This window comes from Callithrix jacchus, chromosome 16 (genome assembly GCF_049354715.1).
Source record: "Callithrix jacchus isolate 240 chromosome 16, calJac240_pri, whole genome shotgun sequence".
NCBI classification, from domain to species: Eukaryota; Metazoa; Chordata; class Mammalia; order Primates; family Cebidae; genus Callithrix; species Callithrix jacchus.
In genome coordinates this window covers 20065005-20079308 of record NC_133517.1, presented here as the reverse complement: position 1 = coordinate 20079308, position 14304 = coordinate 20065005, and the positions used below count along the sequence as shown (strand labels likewise).

Here is a 14304-nt window from a genome sequence, read left to right as displayed (position 1 = left end):
CCAGAATGCATTCGGTTTTTTCCTCCCTTGAAAAACAATTGGGCCAGCACTTTAGGAGGCCAAGGCAGGTGAATTTCTTGAGTCCAGGAGTTCAAGACTAGCTTGGGCAACATGGCAAAACCTCATCTTTAAAAAAAAAAAATTACAAAAATTAGCCAGGTATGCTATATGCCTGTAGTCCCAGTCACTCAGGGAGCTGAAACCAGAAGATTGCTTGAGCCCAGGAGATTGAGACTTCAGTGAGCTGAGATTGTGCCATTGTACTTCTGCCTGGGTGATGAAGAGAGACTGTTTCAAAAAAACAAGGTGCATAATAGATGTACATAGTTTAGGGATACAGAATACATGGGATAATTTAATGCATTCATATAATTGATGAAGATCAAATTAGTGTACTTAAGATATCCATCACCTTAAATATTTGTCTTTTCTTATGCTAGAAACATCTAAATTATTCATTTCCACCTATTTTAAAATGCACAAGAGATTATTGTAAACTATCATCACCCTACTGATCTATCAAACGCTAGCTCTTATTTCTTCCATCAAACCGTATATTTGACCCCATCAATCAACTTCTCTTTATCACCTCTCTCCCTTCCCCTATAATTTCCAGCCTCTGGTAACCACTGATTTACTCTTTATATTCATGAGATACAATTTTTTAGTTCTCCTGTACAAGTGAGAACATGTGATATTTGTCTTTCTGTGCTTGGCTTATTTCACTTAACATAATGACCCTAAGTTCCATCTGTGTTGCTGAAAATGACAAAATTTTATTTACTTTTATGGCTAAATAATATTTGAACGTGTATATATACACCGCATTTTCTTTATTTGTTTATAGGTACTTAGGCTGATTCCATAATTTGGCTATTGGAATAGTGCTGCAGTAAATGTAGAGGTGCAGATATCTCTTTTATATATTAATTTTCTTTCTTTTGGATATATACCCAATAGTAGAATTACTGATCATATGGTATTTCTTGATGGTTTAAGTCTTTTGAGGAACCTACATCCTTTTATCCATTGTGGCTGTACTAATGCATATTCCCGCCAACAGTGTGTATCTCTATATCCTGGCTATCAACTGTTCTTACCTGTCTTTTTGATAAAAATCATTTTAACTTAGGTGAGATGATATCTCATTATAGTTTTGATTTGCATTTTTCTAATGATTAGTGATGTTAGCATTTTTTCATATACTTCTTGGCCATCTATATTTCTTCTTTCAAGAAATATCTATTCAGATCTTTTTTCCCAGTTTTTAATTGTCTTGTTTATAGGCTATTGAGTTGTTCGAGCTCTGCATGTATTGTGGTTATTAATCCCTTATCAGATGGACAGTTTGCCAGTGTTGTCTCCCATTATGTGGGTTTTCTCTTCACTATGTTGATTGTTTATGTTGCTGAGCAGAAGCGTTTAGTCTGATGGGCATCCGTTTGTTTATTTTCGTTTTGGTTGGCTATGCTTTTAAGATCTTATACAATGATCTTTGCCCAGACCAATGTTTCCAATGTCTTGAAGCATTTCTTTAATGTTTCTTTACAGTAATTTTATAGTTTCCGGTCTTACATTTAAGTCTTTAATCAATTTGGGGTTGATTTTTGTACACAGTGAGAGATGAGGGTCTAGTTTCTTTTCTGCATATAGTTATCCAGTTTTCTCAGTACCATTTATTGAAAAGACTGTCTTTTCCCCATTGTGTGTTTTTGGCACTGTTGTCAAAGTTGAGTTCTCTCTAGATGGATGGATTTCTTTTGAGATTCTCTATTCTCTTTCATTGGTCTGTGTGTCTGTTTTTATGCCAATACCATGTTGATTTGGTTAATATAGCTTTGTAGCAAATTATGATGTCAAGTAATATGATGCTTCCAATTTTCTCCTTTTCGCCCAGCACTACGTCAGCTATTTGAGGTTTTTTTGTATGTCCATATAAATTACAGATTTGTTTTTTTAATTCTGTGAAGAATGTCAGTGGCATTTTGATAGGGATTGCATTGAATTTGAATATTGTTTTGGATAGTATTGCCATTGTAATAATATTAAACCATAGCCATTGTATTGTGACTACATATATATATTTGTGCATGTGTATAAACACATTTTATGAGTCACAGGGCCTCCAGTTCCAGAAATTTAACTCTATTAGGTTGGGTTTGTTTTGTTTTTAATGAACCTAGAAAACATTTATGAAATAAAATTTATTTTATAACATAAGAGAAAAGCCGTATGTAAAAGATAAGTAAAGTAGGCATTAAAAAGCAAGATACTATAGTGTTTAAATGTCAGTAATTTTTAATAAAGAATCTTATTTATTCTGCAAATATTCAATAACTCTTTGTGTAATTAATCATGCAACTTTGTGCAAAATGTTTTATGGCTTACAGCCAGAATGCATGCTTTAAATTTCATATGAAAACTGGCTAGGCCCTGTGACTCATGCCCATAATCCTAGCACTTTGGGAGGCTGAGGCGGGTAGATCACTTGAGGTCAGGAGTTCAAGACCAGCCTGACCAACATGTTGAAATCCTGTCTCTAATAAAAATGCCAAAAAAAAAGTTAGCTGAATGTGGTGGTGAGCACCTGTAATCCTAGCTACTCAGGAGGCTGAGGCAGGAGAATCACTTGAAGCCGGAAGGTGGAGGTTGCAGTGAGCTGAGATTGTGCCATTGGACTCCAGCCTGGTTGATAGAGTGAGACTCCCTCTCAAGCAAACAAGCAAGCAAACAAACAAACAAAATAAATAAATTTTATATGAAAACATACAGAAGTAAATATGTTTTCTCAAAATATACAAAAGTGACATCAATTTTCTATGTACTGTGAGATATTCTAAGGGTAGGAAGAGAAAAGAAAAATTGCTCTATCAGGTGGTTTAACGTTTTATTTTGAAACTATAATGCCAAAAATAAAGACTTCTAACATTTAAAAATGCATTGTATCATGCCTTTCAATATAGCACTTGTAGAGAGCACTCAGTGGCTTACAAATTCTGGTATGTAATGCAATTGCAGTGTTTACTCTATCAGTTCCAGCATCTTTTTATGATCCATAATGTAATAATATGAAAAAACTAGATTACCATCTCCCAAAGTGTGTTCCTGGGAGTACACATCAGAAGTGTTATCAGAAAAGGGGGTTCTAACTAAACAATGCTAATTACTGGAGCGTCCAATACATAACAATTATACATAGTAAATTTTCGAGCATATGAAGCAGTTTCTAGCATGCTTAAATTATTTTGCAGTGGAATCTCTATTTTTTAGAAAACATATTTAACAATGCATACTCTAAGAAGGCTGACCTAAAGAGCAAGTTAAATCCACTTCTGAAATATTGGCATTATTTGTCTTTAACTTTTTCTGGAGTTTTCGCTAGCAGCAATGCTTTTACTTAGCATAGCATAGCTGAAGCCATCCTTTCTGCCTCCTAAGGTCACACTGTTATTTCATCTACTACTAATAACACTAGGCAGCACTGAGGCATTGCTGATTCAAAATTGAAGAAATCAGCTGATGATTCACTCTTTAGGTAAGCAGAACCTACCTGTACAAATAGCTTTACTGGATGGTGTGAGGGCTTCATGAAATAGTATCCTGCAGGTGAGTGAGAGAGGAAGAGCAAGCACGCATATAGCTGATGGATGACTAAACCAAGAGTCTAATCGAGAGAAAGAAATTAGGTCTGCTTTTGCTCCTGGGGAGAGAGAGAGGACTAAATCTGTCATGGGGTTTCAAAAACCTTGAGGCAAGCATTATGAAGCAAAAAGCAAAGCAGGTTATGATTTTTCAGCTTTTGATTTTGGATGCTGAATTGCTAATAATACGTAGAACTGAATATATCTTATGCATGTTTTAATTTTTTAAAAAAATTAATGATTTGATAGCTATTGAGGTTCATAAGAAACATTTCTTTCATATTTAAAAAAAAATTTTAGGTACTTCATTAAGCTGATTGATTATCCTCATCTCTTGGAAAAGTTTCTTCAAAGTTATTCCATGTATTGTAAAACATTACAGCTTTATAAGAGACTGAGTTAAAGAGAGTTTTTTGGTACAGAATGATTAGGCAAGTCAGACTTCATGGTGATGATTTCCTGGAACAAATCATTTAGCATCTACTGACCTAATTTTCTTCATTTGTGAATTGGGGATACTGGGGAGGAAAAAGGAGAGGAATAAAACACAAACAAGGAGAGAATCTTAGGTAATTGTTATCCAGACTCTGCTGTGGCAGAGTCAAAGATAAAAATCTTGTGGTTCTTGCCCTCAAGGGGCTTTCAATAAAATAGGTGGAATCAAATGTGACACAAAAGTAAGAATAGCATGCTATGAAAATCCAGAGAGAGAGGAATAGTTGTATACATGGGAGCTACTTGGGAGGGCTTTCTATAAATATGATATAAATGGCAAGAAATTTGAATGATCAAAAGAGAAAAAGTTTGTACTAAACAAGATGTCTTAATCAGTTTGGGTTGCTATAACAAACGCCATAGATTGGGTGGCTCATAAACAACAGAAATTTATTTCTTACAGTTATGGGGACTGAGAAGTCTAAGATCAAGGTGTCTGGTCCGGGCTGCTTCCTGGTTTCTAGGCAGCTGTCTTCTTGCTGTGTTCTCAACAGAGAGGGCAAAGGACCTCTGCTGAGCCTCTTTTATAAGGGCACTAATACCATTCACAAGGGCTGTCCTCATAATCACATCACCTCCCAAAGGCCCCATCTCCTGATTCCATCACCTTGGGGTTTAGGATTTCAACATGTGACTTTTGCGGGACACAAACCGTACCCCAAGCCCATAGTGCAAGACAGTAGCAATGCTATCTTTCTCCTCTTCTAGCTTGAGACCAAAGTAGCCTGTGATTTGACAGCAAATTTCTCCAACTTTTGCCTTCTACCCTGCACTGAAGATATTTATTATTTTCCATCCTAGATGGCTATCCCATCTGTCTCTACAAAGATTTTCTGTTTCTGCTTAACCTGTTCAGACTGACAATATCCGACTAAACTTTTGGTTGACCTATCATCTCATAATGTTGCTTCTTGTATGATATTGCCTGTTTTTCCACTCTGCCTTGCCTCTGCTTCTATACATCTGGGACACTACTGCTTGCCTGGGATGTGTAATTAGACAAGTGGTCATGGGCTTGAGCAACAAAAAAGATACCAAGAAAATAGAGCTGTCTTCAAGGGAGAACTACTGTTGCATTTGGCCCAGAATAATGGTAGGGAAAAGGTACTAGTCATGTGAAATGAGGCCTGGAAGACAGAAGGGAGCCCTCACATGAAATTTTTGAATGTTCATTTAGCTAAAAAGTCACACTATATTTTTTTGTAAGAAATGGGAGCATTTTTAATATATTTCATCAAGGAAGCAATGTGCTCTATATATTTTTTTATCATGAAGGTTAATTTGGTGGCCATGAATAAAGTGGATTGGCAACAGAAAAGGCTCATATGGTAGTTATTAGAAGTTGATCTAGAGTCATAAAATTAGAGATAAGACAATTTTGGAAATAAATCTGTAAGGTATTATGGGAAATTAAAAATGAGTCTGAGGAAGAGGCAGCACTGATGTAATTCCCAATAACTGCTGGATAATAAGAGGAGTATTTGAGACCCAACAGATAAAACTATTAAAGAGATACTGGGAAATTCATGTGAAGGACATGGTTTAATGACCATAAGAGGTGGTATGAAGTGGTGGGAAGCAGACTAAATTTGGAAAGAGAAGCTGAAGTTTGTATCTCACTGGACAAAATGTAAGTGCTGTGAATCTAATTTGTCTCAGATAATACCTCTCTTGCACTCTGGTTAAATGAATAATATAAAACAGTTATGGCAGTTTCTGCTTTACAAAATTTTGCCTGAAGTTGAATCTCTGGGTGGGAAGGGGCCTTTTAACCTGACTTAGCTAGATCAGCCACCCTGTCTATGCTTAAAAATGTTCTCCAGCTTCTGTACCATGGCCATTCTGCTCAAACATGGACTCCTTCAGAGACAGAAAATGTCACACCTTGCTATATAACTCATTTTGCCTACAGTCTTGTATGGGAACAATTTTGTACATGATAGGAAGTGTCTCCATAAAGACAGTTTATGAAGTGTCAGTTCTCAGAGCTTCCTGCATGAGCACTGTTCCAGGAGCTTAAGGTCCCAGTGAGATTTGTGCTGCCTTGGTCTGTGGAACAGCACAGGAATTTGTGTTTTAGAGAGTTTTCTGAGTGATTCTGATGATGAAGTTCTTTGATAAACATGGTCCCAAAACTTCCCCCACATGTCCTATTTGGCCTCTAAATGTTACATAGAATAAACTTATAATGATTCAAGAAAATTGCTAGTCAGTCTCCAATGACTTTTTCTTCCAAGTATAATGTGAAATTATGTATAAAAGTACTTTGGAAAACCAAAAGAAGCACAAAAATTACTTTAAACGTTATAAGGTAGAAGAAAATTTTGGTGAATCTAGCAATTTCTATCATTACAGTTCATATTTATTAATGGTTTTTATATGCCACATATATTATATACCTTATTCTAACATTCATATTTCATTATTTTACCATTATACATTATTTTACCATTATACAGGAAAGATAAAAGTTATCTTTCCTATGGTCACAAAATGGCACCGACAAATTTTGAAAACTGCATTTCATTGCCTTATTTAAAAACTAATGAGATTTTTAAAAATTTTATAGCCATCCTCAAAGAGTTTAATGAATGTGGTACCACAAGCAAAATGTATGTCCACATTGAAAGGTAAGATGAATTACTTCATCTAGTAGTATTTTTCTGTTGATTAAACTTTTGTTTACATTATTATTATCCTCATGTCATTAGGGGTGCATTAAAACAATAATAGTTTTGCTCCAAAAAAAAAAAAACAAAGTCATTTGTGCTCTCTCCTGGAATATTTTCCTGTGACCTTGGTTCTTTGGAGAATGCTTGTGTGGTGAGCCGGTAGTAATGACATTTGAGGTGATGGGAATGGAATATGAAGAGAGGGACGAGCAGGGCACTGAAGATTCACACTCTGTTTGAAAATTTTGCTGCGATCGAGCTGGGACCACATTATCTACACATAAGTTCGCACCAGTTGATCCTGAATTTACCAGGAGTTGTTTTACATACTGCAAGATTTAGAATGATATATATAAATAATTCTTTTTTTTACAAAGTAAAAAAAAAAGTGTCTGCTTTTTAGTGACTTGAATCAATAACAAATTAGAAAAAGTGACCTGATTTATAATTTTTCAATTCTGAAATATTTCTATTGTGATGATTATTTTTGTGGGGTAAGAGGGAACTGAGACCTAGACCTTCTCAATCCTAGATGCAATTTAAAATCATTTGAAGAAATTCAGTAATTATTCATGCTCAGATTTTACTAAAAACCAATTATAATCAGAGTTCTCAGGTGATTCTAGTGTGTAACAGAGTTGAAAACTACAACATGACTCCAGGTTTGGAGTCAAGCACAAAATTGGATCCAAAATTGGATCCTCCACACTTATTTATGAAAAACAAGAACAACGACAAAACAAAACTAAGCTATAAATATGTATAATCATTAATAGAAGTACTGGCTATTGAGGGTAAACTGCTTTATTCGGATTCACAAAAAAAATTCATAAAATTTATGTAATGAGGAAGCTCTTTTTAGGTATAAATGTGAATGGTTCTCAGAGAAAGAAATGGTGCTCAGATAACTCTTGAGACTCTGAGGATAAAACTGTCATTGAAACTTTACCTGGAACAATCAAACTTTTTACTATCTTCCTAATAATGAATTTGAGTTTATTTGAATCCTTACTCTTAAAAAGTTACAATTTTGTTTATTGCTATAATTTTATTGAAGCTCTGTTTCTAAGCAGACCAATTTCTCATTATAAAGTTTGTAAATTTTCTTGAAGAACTAGATTGTGGATATTTTAATCAAGATAAGTTAGCCTTGTTATTACCCTGAGTCACTTTAATGACCAAAATAAGCTGGAAAACTAAAGGAAAAATAGAAAAGTTACATTACGTATTTGATTGATTCTTTCAGTTCACATTTGTGGGGGTTGTTTTTGTTGTTTTGGATTGTGAAGTTCTGGTCACAATGTATTACTTGTTTAGCTTTGCTTAAAATGAGAGTATTTTTGACATGTCAAAATCAAAATTCATTCTTTTACAAATGGTAGACTGCTTGTAGAAATTGTTTTAGAGTCTTAGTTGAACGTTGAAACTTTAAAAAATATCTCACCAAAGTTTGCTTGAATTGAACTTAAGTGTACTAGCTTTTAGGCAACTGCTCATGTTGTGAACACATCTATCTCAACATGCCAGTTGTATATCATAATGGGCACTGTAAAGACACATGGCCTGGAATTATTTTGGTAATGGGGGGGTCCCAAGGAGTACCTGTGATTGACTGCCCCAAAGCTAAGAACCATCTCCACTGCTGAGAGCATTTACTATGATCCACTCTTTAAGTGGTCACAGCAGGATGCTACGAGACTGAAATGGTGTTTAGATATTCTCTTGCCAAGAGGGATTTCCAGTTTCAGTGTCATTATGAAGACCCTTGGTGTTCCCAGTCTTTTCCTCACTTACATACTTTTACCTCATTCATTTTCGAGGAAAATTGATTTGGTATCATTTGATTTCCAAATTGTTACACTTTGTTCCCATTTTAGTCATATATTACCTCCTCCTCTTCCTCACTTTCTCCTTCAATTTTCCTCCTTTTTTTCTTTCTTTCCTTTCTTCCTTTTTTCTCTTCCTCCCTCCAATTGCTGGCCATAATTAGAATGTGACTCAGTCTAGGAGTATCTATTGAATGACTTAAGTCTACAGTACTGACACTTCCCGGTTGTTAGGGGTTGTTTTGAAGGGCATAAATTGAGCTATTAGTTCAGCATGCTTGAGGTTCTTTTCTTTTTTTTCTGGTGCTTTTATCTAGCTTCTGACTTTCAGATCCCTTTGCATCATTTTGCAAGGTTTTCATAAAGTCATCCCTTTGTGAAAATGTACTGCTTTGTTGAGTATTGTGGAATTTTTATTGATTTGTGGTTCCTTCATCTTGGGACAAAGCCTCAGTTCCCTCAGATGATGTATGTTTTGTGTTAGCATTCCTTTTACTGTTTGCTATGTATGTTCTCTTTGACATTTTGATTTCTCATTTTTCAAGCAAAGGTTTTTATCTTGAATTTTCTGTGTAGTTTCCGACACTTTATGTTTGAATACTTTTCACTGTGGTAAAATTTAAAAAAAAATAAAATTATTAATAGCTCTATTGCTTTTTCCTTAATTGGTACTGTTGGGTAGAGTTTACAAAGCTTGTGACAGGTGACTGGTAGATTTTACAAAGCTTGTGACAGGTGGCTGTGTTTTTCTTTATATGGCTAATGATGAGGATTTGTCTTTTTCTTTTTTTTTTTGAGATGGAGTCTTGCTTGGTCACCCAGGCTGTAGTGCAGTGGCTTGTTCTCAGCTCACTGCAACCTCCGCTTTCTTGTGCCTCAGCCTCCCAAATAGCCGGGATTCCAGGTATCTGCCACCATGCCTGGCTAATTTTTGGATTTTCAGTAGAGACGGGTTTTGCCATGTTGGCCAGGCTGGCTTTGAACTTCTGACCTCAAGTGATCCACCTGACTCAGCATCTCAAACTGCTGAGATTATTGACATGAGCCACCATGCCTGGCCTGAATTTGTCCCTTTCTCTGATACTGCATCTTAGCTACTGAGTTGTTATTAAAGTCAAATGACTTTTCTAACCTTTTCACAAGTTCGTTTTGAATCTTAAATGGTACAATGTGTAATAACTCTTGGATAACTCTAAAGCACTGTGCAAAAGTAAAATACTGCTATTAACTGAAGAAAATACACAAAGATTATTTTATAAATCTTAAGTTTAAGCTTTTAAAAATATTAAAAAGCATAGTGAAACTACTGCATTTGGTACATCAAAAAAAGAGAACTAAATGGTAATTTATTATGACTAGTAATTTCCTATTACGTAGGCATTACCTTCTTCTGCTAAACTGTTTGAGCAAGGTGGTGAATGAGGAAAAGGCATCAGTGTAGGCTATCTCATGTTAGCCTGTAAAGAGAGCATATCAGATGTGGTAGAAAAACAGTAACATTAAAATTAAAAAGTTGAGTTTAAAGCCTAGTTTTTTTACTTTAACAATGAGGAACATTGACACAGAGAAGTGTTTCTCAAAGTTTAACGTGCAGGTGAATTGCCTAGAGATCTTGTTAACATGCGGATTTAGATTCAGTAGGCCCAAAAGTCTCCCAGGAGGTGATTGATGCTGCTGCTTTCCCATGGACCACACTCGAACTAGCAAGAGGCCAGAGCCTTTTATTTGTTTGTGTTCTGTCACACAGTTGACAAGAACTAGCACTCAAATTCCGTATTCTTCATATTATAGTCCATGAAATAGGCATTGACCAATCATAAATTTCTTTCTTTTCTCTTGAAGTATGGATTCTCATCGATAGGCAAAAACAAATTCATAAAGCATTGTCCCTTATCATTTATATTCTGCATGTATGTTGAAATTTGATTTATATAGGGTCCATTTAAAATATAATCTAACCATAACACAAAATATATTCCAGACACAAAAAAATTCTACTTTCACCTTTTGTATGCCGGCGGTTCATTTATAAAACCGTTAATTTTGTAGTAGTTTCTCTCTTTTTAAACTTTTTTATTGGGGTAAAATTCACATAACATAAAATATACAATTTTATCCATTTTAAAGTATACAATTCACAAATGGGTCTGCATGATATGCAGGCACCACCTGTAAGTGAACAGCCTCAGTGCTACAACCCCTTTCTTGAACATTCCTAAAGGACAGTGGTGAAGTAAAATCTTCCCAGTGGGCAGAAATTCAAACAGTGCACCTGGTTGTGCACTTTGCGTGGAAGGATAAATGGCTAGATGTGCAATTATACACTGATTCATGGACTGCAGCCAATGGTTTGTCTGGATGGTCAGGGACTTGGAAGAAACGTAATTAGAAAATTAGTGACAAAGATTTGAAGAAGAGGTATGTGAATGGACCTCTCTGAGTGGTCAGAAACTGAAGATATTTGTATTCCATGTGAGTGCTCACCAATAGGTGACCTCAGCAGAGGAGGATTTTAATAATCAAGTGGATAGGATGACCCCTTCTGTGGACACCACTTAGCCTCTTTTCCCAGCCTCCCTTGTCATTACCCAATGGGCCCATGAACAAAGTGGCCATGGTGGCAGGAATGGAGGTTATGCATGGGCTTAGCAACATGGACTTTCACTCACCAAAGCTGACATGGCTACAGCCAGTGCGGAGTGCCCAATTTGCCAGTATGTGTTCAGAAATTTATCTATTTCCTCTAGATTTCTTACTTTGTTCATATGTAATTGTTGATTATAGTGCCTAAGAATCTTTTGTATTTCTGTGGTATCAATTGCATTGTCTCCATTTATATGTTGTTTAATTGGGTCTTCTCTCTTTTTTCCCTGGTCTAGAAAATGGTTTATCTACTTTGTTTCTCTCTACCAAAAGCCAGCTTTTCATTTTGTAGATCCTTTGTATTTTTTAGTCTCTATTTCATTTAGTTCTGCTTTAATCTTTATTATTTATTCCCTTCTATTAATTTGAGGTTTGGTTTGTTCTTGCTTTTCTAGTTCCTTGGGGTACATTATTAGATTGTTTATTTAAAATCTTTCTTTTTTTTATGTAGGCATTTATTGCTATAGACTTTCCTATTAGTACTGCTTTTCTTGTATTACATAGGTTTTGGTACATTGTGTTTTGCCTTTTTTTTAAGATTTAAAAAAAAATTTCTTTTTAATTACCACCTTGACCTAAAGCTCATTCAGGAGCATGTTGTTTTAATTTTCGTGTATTTGTATAGTTTCCAAAATTCTTCTTGGTATTGATTTCTGCTTTTATTTCATTGTGATCTGAGAAGATACTTGATATAATTTTCATAGTTTTTAATTTGTCAGTATATATTTTGTGTCCTAACATATGGTGTATCTTGAAGAATGTTCTGTGGGCTGATGGAAAGAATGTGTATTCTGTAGCTGTTAAATGAAATGTTCTGTAAACATGTTAGGTCTGTTAGGTTTAATATACAGTATAAATCCAATGTTTCTTTGTTAATTTTCTTTTTAGATGATCTTTCTAATGCTGAGAGTAGGGTGTTGCAGGTCTTAACTATTATTGTATTAGGGTCTATCAATCTCTTTAGATCTACCAAAATTTGCTTTATAAATTTGGTTTTCCACTATTATACATGTCCAGAATTGTTATATCTTTTTGCTGAATTAATTCCTTTAGCATTAGGAAATAACTTTCATTGTCTTTTTTTTTTACTGTATTTGACCAAAATCTATTTTATCTGATATAAGAATAGCTATTCCTGCTTTAACAGTTCAACCTATTTAAAAACAATTAATTACGTTCATTCTCATCTCTACCTCCAGCATGTTCTCTCTTTCTTCCTTCCTTCCTTCCTTCCTTCCTTTCTTTCTTTTCTTCCTTCCTTTCTTTCTTTCTTTCTTTCTTTCTTTCTTTCTTTCTTTCTTTCTTTCTTTCCTTCCTTCTTTCTTTTTCTTTCTTTCTTTTGTCTATTTCTGTCTTTTTCTATTTCAGTATTATCTAACATCCCATCACTCAAAGTAAAAACCTACCAATTAGTCACTTAGTGCATCTAATTTTATGTTTTATGAGAAATATTTTTTCAGTGTTTTCTTCCTGTCTTCACCACCTATGTCTCTTTCTCTTATTTAGTCCCTTCTTGTTTATATCTCCTGCACAACACGGCTGGGACAGCTCTTTCACTGGTTTCCATGCTGCCAGTATTTTCAGTTTTCATACATTCCTCTGCAGCTTTCAGAAAGGCTCATCTGAAATATGAATCTGACCCTGTCACTAACCTGTTAGGATTCTCAGTGACTCCCTGTGCCGTGTAATTTAAGGAATTGCTAATCTTTCAGTGTGCTTATAACCACTTTTCCTCAAATTAAAACTTATTCAGAAAGTCAGAAGAAAATTGAAGTGAGATGCTGCTAGTAAGTGTATATGAACACCCTCATCTAGTTTTTAAAAATGGAACAACTTTATATTATGCTTTAACAGAATTAATTTTAAAAAGCTTGATGGTTCTTCACATGTGAATTTGCATCAAATATTATTAAACCTACTGCAAGCTATAGAAAGGGACCACTGTATATTTAATTTTTCCATATACAATTATAACTCATGTATGCAGTACATTTATCTAAACAAACCTAGTTTCCATTTCTGGAAGTTTATTTTGAACAGCATGATCCAAAACTGACTTTCCACAAGAACAAAGTTACATATGGGAATTATGCTTCTGGAGAACAACCAGAAACTGTGCATATCATGAAATAAGGAAAACAGAAGAAGAAACATTAAAAGGAATTTGGACCTGAGTAACATTTATCAAAGATAGTCGTTAGTAATAAGTCTCATAGAAGAACTAGATGTTTACTGAAGACAATACAACAACAACAAAAAAACATGTGATTTGGTCAGTTGAGTCACTAAGGAAGATTTACACTACTATTCTTAATAAGCTGACCACCAGTGTTCATCTTCCACCCTTTCCATCAAGTCTGCTCTTCCTCAGTCTCCTTTATCACAATAAAATACCTCTACTCTCTATTCAATTGCTCAAGCCAAAAACCTATGAATCATCTGTTAGTACCCTTTCCTTTATCCCCAATATCTATTCCATCGGCAACTACTAAGGGCTCTTCTATAAAAAGATCTTAAATCTATCTACTTATTTTTGTCTCTATCATCTCCTTCTAGTCTTTTCTAGATCTAGTTCTTTCTAGATTTCCTTCTAGATTCTTTAAATCCCTTCCAAACTATGCTTGGTTCCTTTGTTTCAGTCCATTTGCCAACTACCCTATATGTAAAGAAAAATATGATATTTTGAAATGAGTGAAATCATATTTTACTCATATCAAGAAAAAGATGACATTTTAAAATGAGTTAAACCATATTATTTAACTCATCTGTTGAAAATTATCTAAGGTCGCCACCACTTCAATGAAATTCAAACTCCTTGTCACGTCCTACACAGTCCTACATGACATGACCTTGCCTCCCATTTATGACATTGTCACCTACCACTCTTCTCCTCACTTATTTTGTTCTAGGCACACTGTATTTCTGAATGAACCACCATGCCTTTGAGGGAGCAATTTCCTGCCTTGAGAGTATTTGAGTACTGCTTGGTCTACTTTCCTTGTAATTATTTACAATACTGGCTTTGCC

At 34.9% G+C, this 14304-nt stretch overlaps 1 protein-coding gene across 1 annotated transcript in view; it reads left to right on the top strand.

The window, feature by feature from the left end:
• Positions 1-14304, top strand: part of LOC144579679 (uncharacterized) — a 498570-nt gene that overhangs the window by 213366 nt on the left and 270900 nt on the right. Inside the window, exon 7 of the mRNA XM_078352469.1 lies at positions 6706-6766. The gene's annotated coding sequence lies outside the window, so the exon portion shown is untranslated. The remainder of the gene's footprint in view (positions 1-6705; positions 6767-14304) is intronic.